This window comes from Corvus moneduloides, chromosome Z (genome assembly GCF_009650955.1).
Source record: "Corvus moneduloides isolate bCorMon1 chromosome Z, bCorMon1.pri, whole genome shotgun sequence".
In the NCBI taxonomy this organism is placed as follows: domain Eukaryota; kingdom Metazoa; phylum Chordata; class Aves; order Passeriformes; family Corvidae; genus Corvus; species Corvus moneduloides.
This window is the reverse complement of record NC_045511.1, coordinates 50,746,327-50,773,795: the sequence shown is the minus strand read 5'-3', so window position 1 is coordinate 50,773,795 and position 27,469 is coordinate 50,746,327. Positions and strand designations below refer to the sequence as shown.

Genomic DNA, 27,469 nt, shown 5'->3' with positions numbered 1-27,469 from the left:
CCGTGGAACCCCCCCCACTGCTTTGCCGTGGGCAGCCGGAGCGGCTCGGCTCTCCCCCCTCTCCACTGCGATAAGAAAAATTCAACATTCCAGCTGCAAAGCTGCAAGGCCGAGGTGAGAGTAACCCTTTTATTGCTGTGAAGAGCTGAAAACCTGAGGGAAGAGAGAGAGGAGATGCTTAAAGCTGAAATTCTGTTGTGAAGCTATGATATATCAGAGTATCCTGTTGTAATTTCATGAAGATATGGGGGGTGGAGTGTTCAGCTTGTAAGCAAAAGCACCTGCGCTGAGATAGGCAGATGCTGACGCAGCTGTAATTTCATGAGAAGTTTGGACAGGGAGAGATGAACCAGATGAGGACTTTTGCTCCAAACGGGAAAGGAGAAAACCTCAGTTCCTAGAGATGCTCCCAGAGATAGTCCTAACGATGAAGATGATGAAGACCCTTTGCTCTCAGGGAAGGAGAAGGGCCTCTGTTTTTGTTTCTGAACGGCTCAACCCTAAAATTGTACCCCAAAAAACTTCAAGAGTAGACCCTCGAAAGCAGTTGCGGGAAAAGCTGCAAGTCGGGGGAAGGGACTCACACGCAGGCAGAGAGACTCCTCTTCCTAAATGGACTGAACAATATTTGGAAGTGGGCGGCTGTCTCGTTGTGATAATGTTTTCATAGCAGGAGCAAGAAGAGACTTCTCTTTCTAAATGGACTGAACAAGGTTATTATGGAAGTGGTAAACAGACTGAACATCTTAAGGGTTGTCTTTTTACATTGTCAGTGGGAGAAGGGAGGAAGGTGGGGGGAGGAGGAGAGTTCTGAAGGTGGTATAATTTTTTTCTTCTTTTAGGTCTGTTAATAAACTTCTTTATATTCTTTCAAGTTTGGTGCCTGTTTTGCATTTCTCCTAATTCTTATCTCACAGCAGATAAAGAGTAATGAGTATTTTGGACCAAACCACTACAGTCTCTTTCCCCCTGTTTAGTTCTTGGGCTGAGCTGCTCAAATGTGCTTTCATATGTTGACGAGCTCATGGGTTTGATGACTTAAAGAAGAAAAAAAAAGGAATGGGCTGATGAACATGATTACATAGAAAAATCAAGAGATACAGTTTAATTTAAAGGTTCCATCGCTACAGATTCTTGGGAAATACTGCTATTCATAATGAATTTGCTTAGTATTCATGGGATGTGACATACATTTCCATAGATTATACTCTTGTGAGTTATAGCCTCACTTAAATGTTGGCTATTCCTACTGACTGAATTTAAGTAAACAGTTTTATCAAATGGTAAATTCCATCTATTGCCAAGTGTTCAGAGTACAATTGTTATGCTTGATCAACCAGATATTTATCTCCTCTCTGCTACAGAAGTGACTGACCTTCTGCATAAATATGTGTAATTTATCTCCAGATTACAGATAATCAGAAGGCTTCTGCGCTCTGCTTCTCCTTTATTTTCTTTCTTCCCCAGATGTTTTTCTTAGATATTTTGTCTGTATTTAAAATTACGAGGAAACATAGGACAAATGTTTAGGGATTCCTTGTAAGCATCATTAAAGTGTGTATTTACTAAGGTGTTTTCTCTCTGATTTCCACCCACTGCTACCAGAACATTGCTGGTTCATTGGAGAAACAGTACTTGGAAAGCTCTTACAGTATCTTAGAGCAACTCATGTAAGTCACACTAAGGTAATTCCAACTGTTTCCTGATATCTTGTGCCTTTCCTTTTCCTTTTTCCTTTTCCCTTTTTCCCTTTCCATTTCCCTTTCTCTCTCTCTCTTTTTCTTTCTTCAAAGTCGTATATTTGTAGGTGGCTCATACACTAAGTTTTAGTGCACTCCTTCAGGAGTCAAAAGTCATATCATTTTTCTCCCTTGATATGTTTTTTCTTTATCTAAAAGCTGTAAGCTCCTACAATTTCACCAAGAACATTTCAGTGAGAGACAGAGGTACAGAAGAAGACTAATAGGAGAAAATGGAGGAAGTGACTATAAATGGTCTAACTGTGCACAGGCCTGCTTTTGCTGTCCAAGGACTGGGGAATATTTGCTTCTAAAAGCAACCCAGTACTTGTTTTGCAGTGTACTTATAGACAGGAAGTTTAAATATATAACTTAATGTCTTTATTTTCTCAGTGTTGTCATTCAGGAATTATTAAAAAAGAGCTCTTCTTCTGTGATTTAAGTCTCCTATTTGAACTATAATGGTGACAATGTTGCGTATCAAGAATGTACTTGTCTATTTAGTTAAAAATGCAAAGAATCTATGTTTTGGCTTTTTTTGGCAATTCCACTGAGTTCTCTTTCCTTTTTCTACATGTCATTGCAGAAGGCCACCACATACACAAAGCATTTCATTGAGTTGGCTCAGTCTGTCAACAAGCATGGATTACTTAGGACAGATTTCTCCAGAAACATGCTGGAAAAATTTTTCATAACAGTGGTAGCATCCTCTCACTCTCTCCTTTGAGGACTTATCAGAGTGAGACATGAAGTGTGTTTCATTCAGTGGCTCCCACTTGGACAAAATGAACTCTTTTCATATTACTGCTGTAGAGGACCCTCTGAAAGTCAAATTTCAGAGAGGCTGCTTGAAATCAGAAGCCATCAGCATACACTAAACTTTAACACATATCTGTCTCATCATGGTTGATTGATCTCAGATGAATAGGGAGTTTCATGAATATGATGTAGGCAAGAAGACACTTGATAGAGTATCCAGTGTTTTTTGCATAAAAAGCATGGTTTTGTAGTCAAAACCAGCATTGCCACATAGCACTTTAATATTTCCCAGGCAGACTTCATTTTGCAAGGAACATTTTTTTGTGTGTATGTGTGATTGGGAGGGACATCACAGATAATCATTAAAAGCTGGATATTAAGAAAGCTCACGGCAATTTTTTAATACTGTAAGTTCGCCTTGAACCCTTGCACGACTTCAGTTACTTGTGCCAGGAATCTCACATACAGAGAGCAGAATAACTGAGGTAAGTAATTCAAATTCCCAAATTCCCATGCTGATAATGTACATACCAGCGGGATGTGGGGAAATGACTCAGAATAGAAACAAAACAACACACAGTTTGTCGGGAGCAGAAATCCTTATATCTTCAAGAGAAAACTCTGAGGAGTGAAATAGCACATTATCCACACAGGAATATTAATCTACAGAACTCACATAAACAAGATAGGATATACATGGATGTATACTCTTTTCTAGGCCTTAAGTACTGTCTGACAACCCAGGAATAATTAATATTCAGATATGAGCTTTAATTCCAAACTCTTAAATACTAGTCCCTTGATGGGCTTGCACAGACAGACACAATCACTCCCATATCCTGAAGTCTCTTTATTAGTTATTATTTTATATTTTATATTATTCTGTATATATTTATGGATTAAAAATTAAAGAAGTATATAACTCATTTTCAGATGTGTTCTTTCTGATAAAGTAACAGTAGATTATTCACTTCACTTTTTGTTATATTCTGTTTACCTATGGAGTTATGAAGTAAGGGCTCAGCGCTGTCTGCTTTCAGCATTTACCACTTACTTTTAATTAACTTCCCTCCATAATGTTAATATAGTTCTTTTGTTGAACAATATTTCTATTTCACAATAGCTGAAAGTACTGCCAGTGCAGCATAGAGGGAAAAAAATGGCCCTTCATTATCAAACCATTATATTTGCAACAGCTCACTGCCAAGAGACTTTTCAAAGCAGTCAAACAATAAATTCATTAGAATTCCAAAACAGGCCATGAGGGGCCAAACCTTGATCCCACTGAAATCAGTAGCTCATGTACTGAATAGTGCTAATGTTTGGCCTTTAAAACTACTCAAATATCCTGGGTTCAAGCAAAATAACAGACTATTACTGCAAATCTAACCTTCATTAAATTTTCTATGCACTTAAATCCTTGTATGAATTGGGGAATAGGTTTTGTTTGAACTGAATACTACTTATATTTGATTTTGAAAATGATTTTTAATGTTGTGTTCTCTCCAGGTTGCTATTCTTTGGGAACATGAGTTCAGCAAGCAAACTCCCACCTTCATAAATACATATATGTATATATATACCTCCACACACATATATACATATATACATATATACATATATATATATATATATATATATATATATATATATACACACCCATGGGAGACCAGGTAGCCAAGTGGATGGATAACAGCCCTGCTTCTCATTTCAAAGGTTGCGGGTTCAACATGACTGAGCTCAGTTTTAATTAAACTTTCTATTTGCTTTTCCAAAAGCTATGACATATAAAAGTCAACCATGGTTAAAAAAATGTCTATTTGCATTTATAGTTAACTGGAGTCTATTCCTCTGTGCATAACAAAGAAGGGAAGATCAGGAGCAGTTGGCATAGATGTGTCTTTATCTAAGTGTAAAACGACATAATGTTTAGCAAAACTTGGGTAAGTTTCTGGTTCCTAATCTCTATATTTCTTGAAAAAGAAGAATCTCAGAATGTGCTCTGTATTTCTGGTTCACTGTACTGCTATAAAGCATCTATGGGCCAGGAAAGGAAAAATTCATTCATATCTACCTTCAAGTCCTGTATTGCTAAACACTGGAATTGATAAGAACACCATCATTGATAGGCAGAGTAATTGGGAATTTCTAGTGTTACATGCCTTTGAGAGCAGTTTCAAATGACTTGTGTTTCATGGCACGTTGGAAAAATCATACTTTTGTTCACAGGTGAATACTGAAACTTTGTGCATCTTAGAGTCTTTGGGAAAGGGCTAGGTCTGTGGCAGATTGCAGTAGACATACAGTGCTATTTGATCCTGTGTTTAACTTGTCCAAAAGGGATAATAATGTTAATAGTAGTGAGTAAGAGGGGTGCCAAACACAGTTTGACCTTCTGATATGTACAACATTTATGTATCTCGTCAGGGATACTCAAAACTCATGTCAACTTTCATGCTTGCTCTTCCCTGAAGGAATGATATATAGGAAAAAAGTAGTGCAGCTAAACAGTTCCTACCTGTATGTTATTTTAGGAATGTGTATGAGCAAGGGAAGAAATTATTTGTGGAAATAAAAACTATTGGTGCTCACAGATTCATTTCTGTGCTCTAAGAGAATAGACTTCATTTTACAAGTAAGTTTATAGAGAAGAAAATGCTCTGTATCAGCAAAGACCAGAAATTACAAGGTGCTCACATATCTCATTGCAGAGTATTCCTCAATAGACAGATGTTCTCCGTGGTTTGAGACATGCTCTCTGTGGAGAAAGAAGCCTGTCAAAAATGATAAAGATGCAATGTATTTGCAATGCACCGGAAATTTATGTGTCTCTATGCAGGCTAGAGGTGAAGCAAATGAATATTACTCACTTGATTGAGAGAATGAGGTCTGATACAGAGCACAATTAACCTAAGTTAACATTCAGACAGAGTCTCTCTAGTATACCTACCACTTCTCTGATTGAAGGAAAACTATCTGACCCAGAATTTACGTGCAAAGAAGATTGAAATGATCAATTAAGCTGTCCTTCTAATAAGCTGTCTCTAAAAGGGTGACTGGTTAAATGGAGAAATCAAATATGCTAAGTTAAAAATAAGAAATTCAGGCTACTGATTGAACTAAGGCCCACAGAATGCATCTGCAGTTTTGAGGAGCCCTGAATAAGGTTTGCATGGCCAATTCTTCCTGTTTCTAAAGGTCAAAGTCATTTTGTTGATTTTTTTATAGGGAGTTTTATGAGACTAGAAATTAATTAAACCAGTACCTTTGGGTATGTTGGATTATGATTGCCTTTATTGTAATCTATATGCTATATAAGCCTGCATGTTTTTAAATTACTTTTTTTTTTTTTAAGTTGTGAAAGTAGTGGTGTTTTAAAATATATCTCATTTAAGAAGCAGCCAAGTATTACAATTTATATTTACCTTATTGGTTTGAATATTGTATTTTATTTTAGTGATGTATAAGTCTTGCAACTACATGAAAGATTTTTTTTTCATATTAGATGTTAAACATCAATTCCTCTTTCATAAAATTAGGTAAAATTAGGTCCAAAGCTAAAACACTGTAATAAAAAAATATTTTGTAATAGTTTAGAAAGAAATAATAATAGTTTTGTTTCTTTATATATTTCTAATCTGATGAAAATTTTCAGAGAGAAGTTCATACCTGTTTTCTCTGACTTAGCTGACTAAGTCAGTCATTAGGATAGGAAGCATTTTAATAATAAGGAATAACCTGAATTTATCATTTATAGTCCAGAGCCACAGGCACCAAAAGCATGCTATAGAAGGTTATAGCTATGCATTGTTGAGATCTACCCAGTACTTAGGTCTGAGAACTAGAATGATTTAAATAAAGTGTGCCTGCTCATTTTAAGACAAGCTGATTATGTGGTTTGCTCCATAAGCTGGGAGCAGAATGAGCCCTAATCTCATGAAAAGGTGTAGGGAAGAGGAATAGAAAATGCTCTTGTGTGAGGAGGGGGAACTGGGTGCATCCTGACCATCTGATCGGCATATGAGCCCACTCTGTGTCCCTGTAAAGTGAGAACCAGGTACAAGAGAAAGGCTAGAGGATCAGGGTATTGCCAACATGCCGTACAGTGATCCACATGAAAAGCTGTCTCACACACAACATAGTAATTTTTATATCACATGAAGCTAGAAATTTTTATTAGCTCGTTATCTCTATTTCTTGGATCATAAAATTTTACTCTTACAAGAAGTTTAGTTTTGGCTGTCTGTCTGATGCCTATTAAAGTCAAGAGAAGAACATCCCATCTGCTTGAATGTTTGCTAGTTTTTAGAGTAGTTTTGGCTGTTAGAGATTACATCCTGAATTCCTACCCATTCTTTACTTCTTCATTTTTTTTTCCAGAATTAAATTAGGAACAGAAATATGTTGAACTGTTTTGAATCGTGGAGACTCCAGCTGCTTCCAAGCACTTCTCAAACCACCCCATTCCAGGCAGCCATGAAAAGAAGGGCTTTCAAACTGCAGCAAGAAGCAACTCCTACCCCAGATACTGGATTCTGCAAATTTTTTATATTTGTTACTGCCCACTTCCTTTACTGCGTTTTAAGGTGTTGATGTTATTTGTCAATAAGAAGTGGAGCGCTCCCCTGTTTCCTAAGTCAGAGTCACATCTTAATAATGTACCAAACGTCTTGGGTGCAACTCATGCATGGTGGAAAAGATACCTGCCAGGCCTGGAGTCAGTTCATAGTTTGTCCACTTGCTCCAGACAACCAGAAGTCCCCAGGTAATGTGTTAGGCTGAGTCATGGTACAACTCATGGCAATAAAAATTGCCAGCTCTGGCTCTGCCAGTCACAGTAATTTAGACTTTCTTTCTTAAAAAAGTAGGTGACTTTGAAGGAACTTTTCTGTTTTCCCTATATGTGGGTTCTCAGGACAATCTGAATCATGTGCAGCAATGTATTTGTAGTGATTTTGGCTTCAGACCACTGGACCAAAACCCAAGGATTTATTGTTTGTCTCTTTGTTTAAACAAAAATCTCCTACCTCTTTTTCTAGCATACAAACCCCAAAAAGCAGGTTTGTTGCTGAGCAGTGAGTATATGTGTACATTCAAGGAATCACAGGAAAAATAATTGCATTTACCTGACAGCATATAACGACGTCTGCATTTTCCACAGTGCTTATTGACTCACAGAGTGAGTAATTCTATGCCTAGCTTTCAACAGATTTCTCTAAGATACCAGCTTGCTCATATTTTAGAAGCATTAGAGTTTCCCCTGCACAGCTAAATAATAACCAGTTATGAATGAGGTGTTTATATACATGTGTGGGAAAAAAAAAAAAAGCTTTTGCCTAATGTTCAGGTTTGATCCAGACTGTCTGGGTTTCACAAAGGTTACATAGTGTTTGCCAGGTTACTGGGTTAGAAAGCAACTTGTCATATGTCTGCTGCTAGAGAGACTGCAGCATCTGCAGGATGATTCACGCAGGAGGCCTGAGGGCAGCTGGGCTCTCACATACTAAACCTCCCCAGAGATCTCCCTCCCATTGCAGCCAAAGGATGTTTCTCCTGACACTTCCTTGCCACAGACAGCAGGAGCTGGGTGTCTAACCAGTGGTTCTGGAGAGTGCAGAAATGTGCTAGTATGATTTGGGATGGGCCAGGTCTTTAAACTTTGAGACGAAATCATGTTTGCTTTTGTGCTCTAGGACCAAATGTGTGTAAGAAGCAGGAAGCACTAAAGCACCTCCCTTAAATACCCCTGCTGTCTTTTAAGTTAATAAACTGATGTGCCTGACACAATGACAAAACATTTTAAAGTTGCTTTGCAGAATGGACTCCAGCCCTGTAATGGGTCTTAGGCTGGAAATTAAGAGGTTTCATTGTTAAGGACAGCCAGTGCTCGGTTGCTTTTTCTGACTGTACTGCAAGCACTTGAGAGACAAATGATGTGCTTTAGATGAGTATAGCCATGGATTATTTTGTTCATTTCCTGAATAGAAGGGAAATTTAAACCATATTTGGCTTAGGAGCACAAAACTATTGGTACATCTGGAAGCAAAAATGAAAACCACCTCAAAGAGCTCCAAAAAAAGTGTGAAGGAAATGAACTTTATCCTATGATGATCAGAAAGGATATCACAGGACACACTGAAGAATTAATGAAACGCACTTCAAGAACCAAGCCTGTGTGACAGGAGGCTGGTTATAACCAGGTTTGCTCAGTAAAATATTAAAGGCCATTTCTCCCTACCCATTTACTTTGACTTACTACAGAGCACTTTAGAAAGGGTAAGAGACTAATAGGTAGTGAAGAGGTTTTGACTGCAGTGTGCAATAGAAGGTAATAGCATGAAAGTTCTGCAGAGAAAATCTGTTCAGAGAGTGTAAATCAAACAGGGTTGCCCCAGAAACAGGGGTTTCAGCAAAGTTGACATCTTTCAAACAACATTTCATACATCAGTATTTGTTTTAGAAATTGAATTGTTTTTAAAATAACAAAATGGCATATTGCACTATTTTATTTATTTTTACTTTCAAAGGGCTTTCAATAATGCTAAAATATTGCAATATTTATTCAAATATTTTGCGGGTTGGAATATGACCACAGCTTTTTATACCAGAAGATCTTTCTCTCACAAATGAACCTCATGGATCATTTCTGAATGTCAACTTTTTCTTTCCTCTCTGCATTAAGAATGACAAAGGGGTAAAAAGAAGCGGTTAAGTGGAAATTCATTCTCTAACAATTTCTTCTGTGTGATTCAGTTGCTGGTCTTAAACTTGTACTCTGCTGTATTTTGCAAATACATCCCCATGATACCCTACTTATCGCTACTTTTCATCTACCCAGATACAAACAGCAAAAGCACCCAGAGCAGCAGCCGGGCTTAGTCATGCCCCTCCAGGTCTTTGGTGACCTTCAAGTGGGGCTGAGTCACCAAAATGCTCAACTGAAAGCACTGAAGCAAACAGTGAGGGCACTACTTCATTCTTGGACTAGAGCTGGGCATGGGCAGTGTTCTCACTGCTCAGAAAATCAGAGAATTCTGCTTCTCCTTCAGGCATGGTCTTTCCCAAGGCTAACCTGAGATAAGCCAGGTGATCACCATGCCTGCCAAAGGGCTGTGCATTGCCCGTGAAGGCAGACTACTCAGAAATTAACTAGTCTTTCCTGAATAATTTGTCTCAAAGCTGTCATTATTGTGAATATTAACTGTTAGCCCCATGTTTAATAATCAGTATATAATGTTGAAATAGATGGATGATAGGTCACAGCCTTAAGTGAGGTAAAATCTCATGGAAATGTCAAATAGGTTTTTTAAAAAGTAATAAAAATAATACAGCATAGCACAGCACCTGGATTGTTCACTTTTATATCTCAGAAACAGGAAAATTCTTATAATATTTTTTTAACAGACTAGATTAAGTCTGGGAAAGAGGTGGGTATACATGCCACAGGATTGTGGTATGATTCTTTTAAAAGTACTTACTCAAAACTTACTGTTTTGAGAACCATCAAATTAGAGAACAATACACAAATCACTGAATTTCTCAGTCATTCAGGCTGACGCAAACACTTATTTTCCATTCCAGTTAGCAGATTCCAGATTTTTCTAAGTCCTAAGGTGTGCTGAAATGTTGGAAAATATTTTTGGTAATTTTGGTCTGTTAAAGCTTTTTGAGCTATCTGAGGGTTCATTAGGTTATCTTTTAATTGGTGATGGGTGAACTGTGATAGATTCAGAGATCTGAGTGACTCAAAAGAGACCTGCAATGGCTAATATGCCTTCAGAGGAGCTTTGTTGCCTGCAAGGTATGCAATGGAGCACTCAAGAGGGTGAATTCAATGTAATGACATTGAATTCACAAAAAGCAACCCTGTGGAAGATCCATAAATGTGAATCCTATGTATTATTGCTTAATTCTGTTATATATTACCACAGTTAGGCTACTTTGCATTAAATCTCAGTAAGTATTTGAGACTTTACTCCTTAGTTGGTAATCCAGTGTTTCAGAGAACTGTAGAAGAGAGGAAAAGACATAGAAGAAAATTCTAGAAATATTCTTGAGTAAAAAAGCTAACAATAAAAGTGATGCACTTCAAAACCAACTATTTTATGCTCGATCTGAACTGGAAACTACTCTTCCTAAACTGAGCCTCAGCTCCCCAATAGAATAATTAAATGGATGTTTCTAGCTAGAATGTTTTACATTATATCACAGCATTTTAATAGTTCATTATGTCTAGGAATGACTCTGACTGTTCCTAATTTGTCTTGAAGGAGGAAATCGGTCTGGTTTTGGTTATTTTTTTTGTTTTTTTTTAATTGGCACAAGCAGGCATGTTTGGAGCCACCCGGGAGGTGTAGGATTTTAGAAGCAGTCCTGTTATCAACACAGGGGCGAGTGAAGATGAAAATGCTGTGAAACAGACAGAGTGCAGGGTGTGAAGCTGACCATGGTGTTCATGGAGCACTCAGTGCCACAGCACTTCACATGCCCAGAGGGCTGGGCTGGGTACAGAAGAACTACCAGCCCCCCCTCCCACGAGCTGCTCGGGCTGGCAGATCCTGCTCCTGATCTCACAGGCAGCAGTCATCAATCTGCTGAGACACGGCAAAGAGCAGCGAGCAAGGTGTGGGCCTGGGAGCCGACCCGCCCGGATGCCTTGGTGCTGTGGTACAGGCTTGCCAGGGTGAGGGCACAGCGTCCCTCCTGTGTTTCAGTTCCTACATCTCCTACAGCAGCTGGAAACAACTACCCTGCTGAAACTCCCAGCCTACTCTGAGGGCTTCCTGTTACTGCTTACTGCTGTTATTGATGTAGTCTCTACACCGCTGATAATCTTTTGGCAGTTCTTGTTGATGACATCTTTAAATGGGAATCCTTTAGAGATGTGCCTTTTTCATTTTTTGCTCCCACTCTCAGCTCCCAGCGTTTCTAATATCAACTTGAAGTTGTTATTTCTTCCCTAAGTCTGCAAGTTACTCCTACACTACTCCCATAGTCTTGCAGTTTATACGATTGTGCAATGCTCCACAGTTCTGAGCATACAGACCATTTCTTGTGCAGGATGTGAAGCCCACCACAAAAGGCCATGGTCTTAGAAAGGAATTGTTTTCATTTTAGTACAGACTTTCATAAGTGGGTTAAGAGTCTAATGAGTAAACAGAGGTCCTGGCCCTAGAGATGCTTTTTAGGATCTTTGAGAAGTCTGTTTATCAGAGCTTGAAAGAAATCTCATGGTGGCCTTACAGTAAATCAAACAATCCCTTTCCCTGTGCTCTCATTTGTGGTTTGAATCAGTTACAATGAGCCTGTTTTCAGAGGCAGAAGCAGGTGTTCGGGGTGGTGGCGGATAAAATTCAAAGCTCTTTTATGAATGCAGCTTCAGAGAAAATATGGTAAAAGGACTGTGACTGACCTGCAGTTGAAAATAGGATATAAAACCAGCAGGCGCAGTCCAAGCTGGTTGTAACCAGCTTGGTCTGATAGTGAGCTGTCTTCATTTGAAAAAGTGCAAAAAGCTACAAAAAGTCACAAATACTGACCCAGAATATTGACTGTGTTACAGCAGTTTCATGAAGATGGACCAATATGTGGGAACAATAAATCCAGACCTGGAGAGCTCTGTCTGCAGAATCAAATCCTGAGGAGATGCTGGCCTTACACACTCTCACACAACAAATTTCAGCTCCTGGAAGGCCAAGGAAAGGACAAATTTAGATTACTTCAGTGTCCTTTGAACACCTCTGGACACTGACACAAAGCTAAGATGCTGTGCATCTTCTCTGCTCTCCTGGCTGTGAGTGAGCAGTCAAGCAGGGATTCTGCCAAGAGAGAGTGAGCACAGCCTGGACTCTGACCAGAATCAATTCCACAAAGTGATTTTTTCTTAGTACAAGGTATTTGCAATCACTCAGTACTATCAACTCAGGAATGTGAGAATACAACCAACCAGCTGTGTCCCAGCTCTATGGGAGAATTACTTTTAAGAAAGTAGTAGCAATGATAATGCTCTGTGTCTTCTATGACCGAGAAAAAGGAGCACAATCCTTTCAGTGGTTTTCTATATCAGATGCTGGTTCAGTAGTTTGTTTCTACAGGCTTGTTTATAGCCTTAAAAATTAATTTTATTCATGAAACCTTCCCAAAACCATACGATGGGCAAGCACTTGTTTTTCAATTTAAGTACGAAGTGCCATGCCTTTAGCAAAGACATTGGAAAATACAAGCAATATGCCTTTCAGTGGTCTCAGGCTTGAGCTGTTTTAAGTTGGGAGCTGCATAACAAAGATTGACACAAACGATCCAGCAAAAATAGTTCATGATAGGAAAAAAGCTTTCATAATGCATGAAGCATTCTAAGTTCAGTGCAGTGTTTATTTGCAAAAGTAGTTCATCCTCAGGAACAAACAGCAAGAAAACATGAAATAACATATCATCCATTAAACGGCACTTTCACATGTGCATGCCATTATAAGAAAAGGCTGCACAAAACATTCAGTGGAATATTTGCCTTCCCAGGCACACATTAAGTTGCTGATAAAGGAATTTAAACTTGAAAGGCTGGTTTTGACTTGGTCTAGGGGAGCATGCAAGGGCACAAACCCTGAGGTCTGAGTGTGCAGGACAAGCACATGATAATGTATCTGCAGACTACCTCCCAGAACAAGCAGATGGCTGCCACAGACGGGGAACAAATGTAAACTCAGTTCAGCTGACCTCCACGAGCAACTGTGGCAAATCACTTTAATGCTGGTGCCGGTGGTACTGCACATATTTTTCCCAAGCAGCCAGCAGGACTCATTTTGACTGGTGTGTTAGGGCCAGATGTCTCCCTTCAAATATCCCTTGCCAAAGTCTGAGTCCACCCCTGGAAACTGATGCAAAGAGGGAATGCCTAACTGGGAGAAGTGCCGAATCTGCAGCAGAGGGGCTGCTGGGTGTGGACTGGATCCTGGGAACATGCTATGCAGATCACAAAGTTTGGGACATTATATCTCTGGTCCGTGTGGAAAACGTCATAAAGCCTCCAGTGTTTTGGAATATTTAAAACTGAAGTTCTTAAAATCTTTGGTTAGTATTTTGTACTATTTGAAATAAAGTGCTCAGCAGAGCTGAAATTTATTAATTTTGAAAACTAAGCCATCTGGAGCATTAGCTGCTTAATTGCAGCAGAAAGAGTCATGAATGAACACTTTCTATTTTCTAGTGCAGGATTCAGAGTGTGTTTGAACCTTTTAATCCTTGATTAAAAAAAAAAGGAGACATGGAAGCAGTCATGTTATGCTATTCTTTCAGCTTTTTCTTCTTTTCACAGAGTAAGAAAATCCAAAAACACAAGGAACAAACCCTTTGACCCAAACCCACAGAACACAAAACCTAACTAGTGATAAAATTCAGTCTCTCTTTTTACAAAGTAGAGATGCCAACGATGAACACATATAGATGAATATGGAAGAAAAATAAAGAAAGATGTTTTGCTTCTTGGTCTGTTATTTAATTTAACGTGATTTTTCCCCACGGGGTTGTAAATCACTTGTATTTTTGTGCTTTCAGTCATTCTAAGAATTTTTGATCCCAGAGTAAACCCCAACTTGAAACAATGTGGACTTGATGAGTTTACTCTGCTTGAAACAAGGGAGCCTTTGTCCTGTATGCCCTGGGCAACTTAAAACACAATGCCCCTATCCTCCTTTGCCATGAGACCTTCAGTCAACATTCCCTTTGGTTTATGACAACTGAACCAACAATTAGGCCTGAGGCATTCAAACAAGACATTTGAAATAGAGGGTGCATTGACATGTATGAGCCGAGTAGTGCGCTACTCTTGTCTCCTGCAATATGAAGGTGCAAAGTTAAATTTAGAAGTTGCTGCTACAACCCATCGTTTTTCACAGCTGTGTTTTCACTCTCTGTTTTGTGGAAGAGAGTGAGATTTAGAAGATGCACTATTTAGCTCAAGTTTTTCTGCATTTTTGAGAGGGGAATTTTATCAAACATTTTTACAAATGTCTCCCTCCTCTCACATGATGCCACAGCACTGGTTAAAGCACTCTTCCACAGCGTCCCAGGACAGGTCTCAGCCCTGAAGCTATTCCCAGTTGCATGCTGATACAGAACAAATGCTGCCTAACAGGTGTGTCCCGAAGAGAAACTGTCTGATTCTGCAGATTCCCACAGCCTGCAGTGCCTGCTCCACTGAAATTCAGGCGCTCCAGGTGCTGGTGTGACTAGTCAGGGGTGCTCATGTTCTGCATTCATGCCAACCCTCAATTCACGTCTGTACCAGCTGGAGGGAAGGCTGAATTCAGGAAGAACCAGCTGGTTAAAGAGGAGCCACAAAGCAGGATAAATCACTGTTTCTGCACATCTCTGGCCATACCTGAAGTCTCTTAACAGACCCTGTGGGCAGGAGGTGGTGGTGCTGCTGACAGCTTCTCCATGGTCATTTCTGCCATAGAGTAGTGAGGGTTGGCAGTGGGCAAAATAGGTCTGTGCTGGTAAAGCCACACGTGGGTGAATGGTTGCATGTAGGTTATCAGCGATATCATTCGAGCGGTTATTTCCAGAAACAATAGTTTTCAGTGTGCCAAAAAGCATATTGTGAGATTCCAATACCAGATGGACCACTAACAATCAGTATTAACACAGGATGTGGGGAGAAAAGCCCACTGCAGCCTGCAGTTTTTATCAACTGTCAGACTGACAGGTCAACTTTTTAGGGGAAACTGAGGTAAAAAAAAACCCAATAAGTTATTTCACTGTTGACAGCAAATCAGTTATAGAGGAGAACTAAATTCTTCATTCCTTATGTTCAAAGTCTTAGGTCACAGTGCCTTGCATCGTCAGGTAATAAATGCCTTGGTGATCTCTGCTTCCTGCCCATCTGGTAATAGGCCCTGACTAGTTTTGAAACCTGTATAATGTGACGTGTATTATATAGCATTCTTCAAAGGCTCAACCTTACATCATTCCAGCAGAGTAGCTGAAAGTCACTTAATTTTGATAGTTCAAATAGGCTAATTTTCTGCATTTTTCATACTGCAGTAAGCCTAAACATTCAGATACTAATCGTGTGCTATGAAGTTAGTGCAAAATTAAATTTGCACTTGCCCATCTGATTCAAGGGGAGTGTGAAATATAATTGTCGCACCATTTTCACATGTCATAGTGGCTCGCTCAGTGTGACTTCCTGGAATTGAACCAAGTGGCTGATAACAGTGACTAGCATTCAGGACTCCTACCACAGTGGCCAGCAACAAAAAAACCCCAACAAAACAACCAGAATCCCCCAAACCAACACCCTCCCTAGAAACACTGGAAAGAAATAAAACACAAAGAAAACCAGACTATATAGAAGATAAGCATTTCTTTACTCTTCATTAGCTCCTCTTTAACATGTCCCCAGAAGAAAGCAATACCTGAGCCATGGGGAGATGTATTGCAGAAACATTTGACAGATAGAGACTTCAGCAACCAGATATCCCACAATGATTTGGGTCTTGTCATATTTTTCCATGGGGTATTCCATGAAATACCAGCAAGATGAGTGACTGCTACACAAATCGGCATCACAAGGTTTCATTCTTACTATGCTTCAGTTTACTGTTTCATTTGCTAAAGCTGTGTCTCACTAAAGTGATGTGTCATTTTAGCCAGTGTAAATGGGGTAACTGAGGATTCAATGTCTTGCTAAAATGCACCTCATGCGGCAAAGCATACAGACATATGCTTATCTTTAAGAAGGTGAATTATTCCAGTAAATTAAGCAATGCCGAAACTGTGTCTGAAGTCAAGCTCAGACTTTTTCACTTGGAAAGACCAAGTTGCCACTACATATTTTTCCCTTTTTGCTCCCATGTGAGTCTCCTGCTTAAATCATATGCTCTGTTTGTACACCAATGTTGAATAGATGAAATATGCAGCTGCTACAGTCACCGACAGCACCTCAGCTCTTCAGGGTACTGAAACAAGTTTTGGTCTTCTCAGATCATTGCTACTCCAGGAGATGACAAAGAAAATCAAAACACTCCCTTTGTAATGCCTAAAACCCTAGTCTCTTTGGCTTCTCAGGCTGGCAAACAACTGCTTCTAAGATTTTTTTCTCAGCATGTGTCATCTTGCTGGATGCTCCCCAAGTGTGAGTGGAAACAGCATTAACAGCAGTTTATCTGCAACAGGATTGCCAGATTTCTTTTGATAGTTCTTGGAGACGGATCGCTTCATTGTGCTCCAGTGGAAGATACCTGCTCAAGAGAAGGAAGTCTACCCTGCAACTTGAGAGTTTTCCTACTGCGTTTTCTAACTCACTCTGCCCTCACCTGCTTTTTTTTTTTATTCTGGCACTGGCATGGGACCTGCTTAATACTCTGGACTGCTGTGCTGAAATGCTTCACCCTTCCTCCTTCCCTCCCACAAGTCTGTTGCTACGTACTAACAGTTTTCTTCCTGCAACACCTGGAAAGCAGTTTCTTATGACCTCCTGTTTTTCTGGTTCTGTATCTTCTTAACCCATGAATTCAAGGGATTTTTACACATGCAAAAATGTCCTCTCTTTCTCCATGGTTAGAGTTTGTAAGAGAAAAGTATGGCAGAGAGAAATTGTTATTTTATTAAAAAAGAAGGAATGAAGAAGTGTTTTCAGGAGGGAGAGAGCGCAGAACATCCTACATTGAGTTGGAGCTGCCAAATGCATATGGCTGGTTTTCTTACTTTTGTCCCTAAACCTGGTCCCATATTACGGCTACAATGCTTTGCTTAGCTGTCAAAGGCATTAAATACATGGGAACTCCATTTCCTTAAGATCCCTTCTTGTCTGTTGAATTCAGTGAAAACTGACCAAAAAGAAATGTTATTATGAAGAGTGGGGATGATGAGGAGCAAAGCAGTCATATGGGTCTTCTTTTCCATATCAAACAAACAAAGAAACCAACCCACAGAGACACAGACACACACTTCCCTAAATTCCAAAATAATTTGACCTCAAGGGTTTTTTGGACTTGCTGCATAACACCCTCTTCTGTAAATCAAAATTACAGTCTATGCTGTCTGAGTAGCAGAGATGACATTTAATGTGTAAATATAATTTAACTGGATAAAAAAAATTACATGCAATATGCTAATATAAAGAAAATAACTGAAGTACAAGTCATGGCAGTGAGCTTTGACTCAACTAATACCCATTACAGTGTAATTTTATCTTGTAGACAACTGCATTTTGGCATTTTGAATTTAAAATTAAATATTTGAAGGAGAAGGAGGTCAACTGTACTTTTATTTCCCAGCAAAACAAATTACTACAGAATAATAACACAGAATTTAGGTAAAGTACAGCAGGAGGTCTGAACCTTGCCTTGTATTTAGCTTTGCTGACCTTTGGCTTAGAACTGCACATTCCCACACCACTTACTATATCTATTCGTTCAGTTGTTTGTTTGTTTGTTTGTTTGTTTTTCCTAAAGTTACTGCTTTTACAAACAATCTCTGGACCAAGGACGTTTGCCTCAAGAATTTACTCAGTTACTTACAATGCTAATGCAGAAAAGCAATATATTCTGAGGAAGATGTAAAATTAATCAACATCTTCCATATCACTGCCTTTTTCACTTCCTTATCACTTCCTTTTTCACATTTTAATCCCATTGTCAAGGGTGTTCTCATTCAATAATACCTTGGGCAAGTGAGTTTGCACCACTCAAAACTACAACTCTTGTTGTCTGAAAATTGTGTGTTATTCTGATTGAGAAACTTCACTTTAATGTGATGTCACATGCCTTAATAGTTTGATGTTTATTTTAAAATACAGCAGTCACCTAGACTTAGCGTTTCTTCTGCCATTGTATAGGCCAGTAAGGTAAGTCTAGGAGAAATTCACTGTCTCTGTGCTATTTTTTGCTGATTACTCCCTCTCTCTAAGTCACAAATCACTTATTTCATTCAAATTTGCAAATGGGTTACTCAGACTAATCAGTCCCAAACCACCAATTTAGTCACTGATACTGAGATAAATTCATCTCCCCCACATGCTGAGCCAAAAAATTTGCCAGCTTGCACAATATAGATGTGTATATAGCGTCTATAAAGTTGAAAATGTAACATTTTCATTTCTTATATTATAAACTAACATAGTATCAAATAGACTTTCTAACGCTTTAATTAATTTACACTTAATTTCAATGAGGGCATCCTAGAAAAACACGTGGACTCCGATGGACAGTGCCTTCCTCAAACTGTGAAAATTCTGTACAACAGGCTCTAGCCAAATAAAATGTTAGTCAGGATGCAATGGCGAACAAGAAGAGTGATTTTTTTTCTTCCCAGCATCTTCCTTCCCCTTTTTTCTGTCCTGAACAATAAAGTTGAACTGAATGTCTGTGCTGGGCAGGGCATGTGCTCTCAGTGTTCCAGTCCTTTATGGGAGGGAAGAGCTTACTTACACTCCCTCTTTTCTGTGCAGCTGTGTCTCCCTGAAGGAAGGGTTTTCATCTTCACATGGAGCCTGGCAAAATCCCTTTGCAAAAGGGATGGTAAAGGCACCCACTGTGGTCAGGTATGAATGCAAATAAATCGATTTCATCTGCCTATGGTACTGATGAAGGTTGCAATCTCTGGAGGAGCAGTCTAGAGGAAACTCATGAAAGAAACCCTTTTGGCATATTCCATCAACAATGTTTTGATCTTACGTATGGAAATTAGTATTACTGAAAACAGGTTCCAAACAGATAAAGACATTTTGATTACTTATGTGAAGTCATGGCAGAAAAGTGACAACCAAAGAGCTCAGGTGAAAAAAACCAAACATGCAGTGCTGAGAAGTGATGGGTTTCACTAATTCATCCTTAAATTTCCCTAGGATATCTCATGTCAAGGTCTCAATTTTCTTATTTAGCATTTCTTATGTCTCAGGGCACACAGATAATGTTTGATGACAATGACACATGAAGATACAACAGTATTAATGAAGTATTTAGGAGGAAAAAGATTGCCGGGATCTTTTTAAAGTGTTTACAGTAAACTATACTGATTTTTATTGATTCATTAGGACTGACCATATTAGAACTGACCTATTAAAACCCCATGGCTCTGTACAAGGAACTCTTAATAGTTTCATGCCTAATATTAAAAAAAGAAGTAACATTAAAAGCATGAATGATATCTGCTTCTATAAAGGAAAGAATGTGATATAGTTATATACATTTTTCAAATGGGAAAAAACTGATTCACTTCCATTTGGTAAGAGTTGGCTGAAAATATTATTAAAAAAATTACAGCTGCTTTTGAGTTCTCTAAAGAGAAAGAGAACTTGAAATCATATAATTTACTTTAAATGGTTCAAAAATAGGTTAGACTGACTGAAATTCATTTAATGGAAAAATATTTAACCCATATACTAAAACCTTGGGGTCTGTCGTCTCCCATATACATTCGTGATGCCCTCAGCAGCATTACCTGAACATGCGTGATGAATCAGAGGACCTTTCCAGCTTATGTCTCAAAGAAAATGATGCTTGATAGAATGTACAGAGCTGAACTGACTCACGATAGATCAGAAACCCTCTCCCCTCCTTTCTCCTTCCCTCTCCTCCCCTCTTCCCAATTCTCATTAGTTCTATTTATCATTTCCATCTGAGTGTGTTTGGGTTTGTCTCACACGGACAGCTTTGGAAGTATAGAAGGGAAACGTGGATGTCACCAGAGTTTGGTCTTTCCTGTTTTTTTCCTTCCTTTTACTTCATGTACACATTTGTATATGTGTGTATCAAAGGAATTGCACTTTAAAGCACTCCTTCAAAGGACAAATATCGCCCTCGGATAAACATAAGAGGTTAGAGTCTTTGAATAGATTCAGAAAACTGAAAGGCTTATGGCATAATGACTTGGTGAGGTAAATGGCAGTGTTGGTAGCATCACCCTTGAAAAATGAGTTACATTTGACTTTCTGCAATCACTGCTTCTCTTCTGCCTCTACTTCGTTCCCAGGGAAAGTGGTATGTTAACATCTCCTCCCGTATGGGAGTTAGCACAGTCTGGAATACAATCAAAGAATCGTGGGGAAGCTGCTCCCTGTGTATGTTCCTGTGAAAGACCCGGAGGGGAAGTGCAGCACGGAAGAGAAAAAGCCGTTCTGAATGTGCTTGTGGAAGACGATGACCAGGAAACACAAGTTTTTTACCCTAAGCATGAAACACAGCCTCCTCGTCTGCCCTGAGCTCCATAAATCTACGTCCTCTCCAAATGCTGTGTTGGGTTTGCATGGCAAGGTTTCGGTAGCAGGAGGAGGGGCTGCAGGGGTGGCTCCTGTGAGAAGCTGCTGGAAGCTTCCCCTGTGTCTGACAGAGCCAACGCCAGCCGGACCCGCCACTGGCCAAGGGGATCAGCAGCGGCGGCAGCGCCTCTGCGGGGACAGATTTAGGAAGGGGGAAAAACCCGCCTGACAGCAACTGCAGCCAGAGAAGAGAGTGAGAAGATGTGAGAGGAGCAGCCCTGCAGACACCAAGGTCAGTGAGGAAGGAGGGCAGGAGGTGCTCAGGCGCTGGAGCAGACATTCCCCTGCAGCCCGCGGTGCAGCCCATGGAGAGGCAGCTGTGCCCCTGCAGCCATGGACGGCCCCAAGCCGGAGCAGCTGGATGTGCCCAGATGAGGCTATGACCCCATGGGAACCCTGCCCTGGAGCAGCCTGTTCCGGAGGGCTGGCACCCTGTGTGAGGGACCCATGACGGAGCAGTTCGTGAAGCACGTGGGTAGGACTCAGGCTGGAGGAGTGCATGGAGTACTGTTTCCTGCGGGAGGGGCCCCACTCTGGGGCAGGGGAGGAGTGTCAGGAGTCGTCCCCTCGAGGAGGAAAGAGCAGCAGAGACAATGTGTGATGAACTGACCACAGCCTCCTTTCCCTGTGCTGCTGCCAAGGTGCAGAATTTGTGAGGAAAATAAATCCTGAGAGGAAATGTGTGGAGGAAGTTAAGATTTAGTTTTTATTTTCTCGTTATTCTACTCTGATTTGATTGGTAATAAATTAAATGAATATATTTCCCTGGAGTCTGTTTTACCTGTGACAGTAGTTGGTGAGTGAGCTCTCCCTGCCCTTACCTCAACCCATGAGCTTTTAGTTGTATTTTTCTATCCCTTGCTTAGCTGAGGAAGTGAATGATACAGTGTCTTTCATGGGTACCTGGCATCCAGCCAGCGTCAACCCATCACACATACTATTTTCAGTATGTATGAAACACACCTGACTCCTCATATATAATTTTGGAATATTTTACTCCTATTTAAAACTTTTGCTTGATCCTTCATTCTGACGAAAACTTGCAGAATGACATTTATACTGGAGTTTTAATTAGCTCTATTTTATTTTTGGAACTTACTAAGTGAATCTTTTTATACTTCACAGTACTATGAGGCCACTGCAGCTTCTCCTCAGCATGGAATAAAATATGCATCTCTAAAGGCTGTAAATTACTTTTCCTACCTAACATAAAAAAATTGTGGCTTGAAGATTTTCACTGCTGACACTCAGAAAGGAAACTCTCAACTTCTGCTGTTAGGAGGAAGAGCTGATGCAGGCACTACACTCTGCCTTGTTTGCCTTCTCTAACTTTGTTTCAAAACCTCTTTTGTTGTAAGTGACATATAAACAAACATGTAAATGTGTGCTTTAATTTCTAAATGATTGCTGAGATTTAAGAATGAATTTTAATAAGCAGAAAGGGCTATTTTTTCCTTCTCCAGTCTTTAGACACAACCTTTCCCTCGTTTTTATTGAGTGGAACACAAAGTGGTTGAATCTATCCCAAATACCCCCAAAATTTCCCAGATAACTTCTGAGTTTATTTGAATTTGCAGTGAGCCTATTTACATGCACACCCTGCCCAGATGTCTCCACCAAAAGACAAAGGTTTGAAATTTCTCTGTGGAGTGAAGGTTTCTGCGCAATTTTTCATGCACAGTCAAAGAGCAGTGCATGGACCTTCTGTTGACACCGCTTTCATAATCTCATTTGGGATCCCCATCTTGACCCCCTGGTTTGAAGCCAGAGCTTCCTACAGTCTGAGGAAACTCTTGCTGACCACAGTAGGGTTCAAGAGGATAAAATGTCATTTACTCTGCCTTTACATAGTTTTTTTACAGTACAATCCTATACAGTCTTCCTTCTGTAACATTCTATATTCTTCAGTTCACAGACTGTACTGCAATCTCTGAATTCATAGTCACCACCCTTGCTTTTTTTAATACGTCAGTCAATCCTTGTGCTCAGTACAGAATCATTATTTTCTTCTATAGATTTTTCTATAATTCTCCTCACTACCTTATCCAAGAGCTTTGTGAGGACTGCGTTTATCCTTACAGTCTCCATCAGATGAAGTGTTATTATTTTCCTAGTCTTAGATGGGGTGACATAGGTCATGGTGAAATCAAAGTGTTCAGAAGAGTGCATTAATTGTAGGTGTCCATTTTAAATGAGGGAGGAGCTGACTTTCTCAAAAGGATTAGCTTTACTAGAGCATGTTACAAGGTGCACAACACAGATTTCATTGATTTACTTAGCAGTGGAGAACTCTCAGAATTTCCTTATTTCCTGGTGGCAAAAATACCTGTAAGTACTCACCATCTCTGCAAATTATCCTGTATTTGATGACAGATGGTCATTAGGGTTTTTGTGGCTGAATATCTCTCTAGAGTCTTTGGAGAAGGTGAGATTTAGCCATTTCATGGCAAATATATCTACTAGGAGATAAATGAGGGATCAGTTCCTGCTGATCACATTCACCTAGGAAATGTTAATGGAAATTCCAGTACAGAATCTCTAAAAGTGCCTTTGAAAACCTTCTAGTCTAGTACCACAGGGAGAAGCACAAACCCCAGCAAAATTTGTAAATAAAATACATTTCCACTATTCGTTACTGGAATGACATACATAAATAAGAAAGCACCCAGTTCCAGAAACTTCTGCAGGGAATTTCTTGTCTCCAGGAGAGAAAGGATGAGGCTCATTAAAGCCCTCATTTGAGGTTTTCTCCCTGTGCTGTATAATAGATATTCTGATACTGTCTTTGAATGGACAACAGGTTCCTGAGGCTAATGCAGTCCTGATGGAGCATAAAGCATAAACAGGGAAATGTATTTAAACTCACTTGGTTTTCCCATGTGTTGCAAATGTTATTGCTCTGAATGTTCCCCCTCCCCCTTCTTTCTTCTTCTCCCAGCTTTCTGGCTGAGCATGATACCATATGGTCCTGAATATCCCTTTGGTCATTTGGAGTCAGCTGTCCCTGCTGCGTCCACTCCCAACTCCTTGTTCATCCCCAGCCCAATCACTGCTCGGGTGAGGAGCAGGAAAGATGCTGTGCAAGCACTGCTCAGCAATAACGAAAACAACCCTGAGTTATCAACACCATTTTCAGCACAAATCTAAAGCAAAACCCCAAACTAGTCACTGTGAAGGAAATTAACTCTACCCCAGCCAAACCCATCACATCATGTTGGCATCTAAACAGTGAAATTGCTAAGTCAGCTTCTCTACAGCAAAATAAGAGCTATGCAGAAAATGTTTTTGTAGTCTGTTCTTGCTAAGGACTGCTGCCTGCTTTCTCGATGAGGCAGGAGCTTTGTTTAAACTGTCAAATGCTCAAACACTCCACTCTTATCCCACAGGAGGAATATGTGGGAGCCCTTCCTAAAAACCCCACCTAAACAAACAAACGCAGAATCCTCCTTAAGGTGCACTACAACTCTGAATTGCTGAGGTACTTCTAGAAACCAGTACTAACATCCTCAGGTTTCCCAGTGGATTAGCATTTGGATTTGTTTTAGCTTGTAGTAGTATTTGTCTAGTGGCTATAGCAATACATTTAATGATAAAAAGGCAGCCCCAAGTTGTTCTCACAATGAATTGCAAAAGATGAATGGAAAATCTGAGAAAGATGGACACTAAAACTGAACTACTGAGTCCCAGAAAGAGACAAATATTTGCATAAATTTGTGGCTCTAAAGAAAGTCTGTGGAACCTGAATTTGCATAATCTGAATGATGAGAAAAGTCAAGGAAACTAAAGAGTGTTTAGACATGTTGGTGCCAGGTCTAGCTCTTAACTTGAACAAATCACTTTGTGAGAAGAAATCCCATGTGCCCTGATCCTGGAGCCAGAAAAAGCACTAAGACAGATTTCCCAAAAGAAAGGGACAAAAGGCTGTACTCTGCTGGGAAATAACAGGAAAAAAAGTAGACACTGGAGGTCTGTGTAACAGCATCTAATGGAGTCACTGGACACTTTCATCTCAAGAAATTTAAATACAAACTTTGGTAGCTTCAATCCTTACTTCATGTTTAGGGACAGATAGGTGAAGATGAATTTGTCATAGTCAGCCCTCATAACTTCATTACAGCTGAAACACCCAGGGCCAGCTGAATCCTCAACCTGGCAGCCAAACTTGGGCAGAGAGATGGAGTTGCACATCTGCCAGAAGTAGGAAGGAAACAAGACCTACAACCACAGCATTGTGGACTTAGACACCTTGACACTCCTCCAGTGGCTCTCTGTCCAGTGTGTTCTGGTGCTTGCCAAAAGCTGGACTGTAGTTTCTCTAAGTGTCTGGAAACAATAGCTGTGGGACAGGTGGATGGATGGATGGATGGATGGATGGATGGATGGATGGATGGATGGATGGATGGAAGAAGGAATTCGGAAGGAATTCGGAAGGAATTCGGAAGGAATTCGGAAGGAAGGAAGGAAGGAAGGAAGGAAGGAAGGAAGGAAGGAAGGAAGGAAGGAAGGAAGGAGAAACAGTGTTCAGAACTGCAGACATTATCCTTCTCTTCTTGTTCCTCATTCTAACTTCAGGAGTTACCTAGATACAAGCGTGAAAAAAAGACTGCACATGTGGCACTGGGTATCAGAGGGCATCAGAGGCTTAAAAACCCAGAGAATTCTGGGGCCTCTGGTTCTTCTGTATTCCCTTCAAAAAAAATTTAATACTATTACAATTCAAATATATGAAGGAGTATATTCTGTCAAATTCTGTGAAATACCTAAAACACCTTACAAATAAACAGTTTGTCTTTTCAAGGTCTGCTCTGTGTTGAAACATATGAACAGAGAGCATAATTAAGTAAACAACATGCTGAGTTGCTGTTTAAAAGCAGGATCCCACACAAGGAATCCTGATGCTATCTTCAAAGAAAATCAGCATTTTTGTCAGTATTTCATGTTATGGAGTAATCACACAAAATACATAGTGAGGCACTTTGCTGAGGCTGGTAAGTGAAAGGACTCTGCTTGACAAAAGTCTTCTGCTTAAATGTAACATGCTGTTTGCTTCCTATGGTTTGCAGTTAATTGCCTAACATAAGTAGTGACAGGAGAGAACTCCGTCTTTCTGAAATAAAACCAACCACTCCCAAGCTGTCTATTAAGCGAGCTATTTGCAGAGACAGTGGCATGGTGGGTACCATTCAAAGGTGTGTAACACCTTCATTCTTGTACTCATTCACACTTTGAGCTCTTGTCACCTGAGTGTCCCTGTTTTCCCTGCTCTTGGCAAAGCCAGCAGATCCCCTGTAATGGCTCTTATGGCTGCTTATTTTAGGAATAAGCAGCCATATTTTATGAATTTTATGAATTTTGATGACTTGCTTGACCTCTGCTCAGTGGTGAGTCCCTGGAAGAAGTCATGCTCCAGGCATATCTACAGTCTTAATACAAGTAAGGGTATGTTATTGTGCCATATGGGAAAGGTGGCATTAATTAATGTTATTAATTAGTGACATGGTGTTTCTAAGGGAAAATCTTCACTGTGTAGAGGAAAGAAACTTATTTTGCAAACAGGAACTGCTATCCCTACTTCTACAGCTAAGCTTACCCAGAAAATAGGAGTTCCTTCAACCTACACACAGGGGAAGCTTACTTTAAAAAGCCTTATATGAAAAAGAGCTTTTAATCGAGTGGAACTGGGTTAAAAGAATGTCTGTTTCTCAGTGGCGATTAGTTTTTCATCACACCAAAGAAGCCTGTATCATTTACAGAAAATTTGGAAGCTGGAAGACACACCTGTTGACATTTAGCCAAAGGAATAAGAGCAGCACATGCTTTCATGGAGATACTGAGAATGAAAATAGTGGTTACACTTCATTCCCACAGTTTTTAAAGTTTTATTCAAATTTTTTTTTTAACAGAAAATTAATCTTTTTTTTTTACAACCCTGGTAATTACAAAATAGATTTAATGATAAGTCAGTGATTTTTCAGGGCAAGGGACAGGGTTATAAAAACATGGAATGAAATACTTTACATCAGACTTTTAATAGGGAAAAAATAGCGTACTACTTACTAATACATAAAATTCTTAGTATTGTTATAATTTCATGAAGAAAATAATAGAATGAGAGAGTAGATTTTGTGTCCAACAAATATAATTTCCAGCTATAAATGCATTAAGGAAATAGGGTAAAAAGACAGATACTTTAGAGGGATAAAAGGCTACAAGGTCACATCACCCACCTGTTTAAAAGCAGAAGAAAAATCAGGGTGAAACTAAATTATTTTAGCATATATTGAGGGCAGAATGCTTTGTCTGCTTTACACCTTCAAAATCAGTTAATTGGCCAGTGCTAGTAATACATCATTTATTTTGTGCAAGCCAAGCCCACAGGTATGTATAATCTGTAGGCACAATAAACAATTTGTACTTCCACAGTATCTTCAATCAGAGAATTTCCAAGTACCTTACAAGCAACTAATGTCTTTATTTCCCAGTGTCACTGTGAACAAAGCTACTACTTTTCTTCTTTTGAAAGGTGAAGAAATGAGATGTCTTGGATAAAGCTTACATTTTTGCATGGGCCACCACCCTCCACTTGCACCCTTTGTCTGGGCTCCCTGCACAGTAGCCAGCTGCACCCTCCTGCCCCGAGGCTAATCAGCAGCAGGGATTTTGATGTAGTGCTGATATAACCCAGCCCAATGCTTTCAACGCCATCAAACTT

The 27,469-nt window shown here is 39.7% G+C and overlaps 1 long non-coding RNA gene across 1 annotated transcript; it reads left to right on the top strand.

Moving 5' to 3' along the window:
* The first annotated feature begins 1,257 nt into the window (after positions 1–1,257).
* Positions 1,258–13,764, top strand: LOC116438343. The gene is made up of 3 exons (XR_004237685.1): positions 1,258–1,670; positions 4,331–4,441; positions 6,879–13,764. It is a non-coding gene; the product is annotated as an uncharacterized LOC116438343 (long non-coding RNA).
* The last annotated feature ends 13,705 nt before the right edge of the window (positions 13,765–27,469 follow it).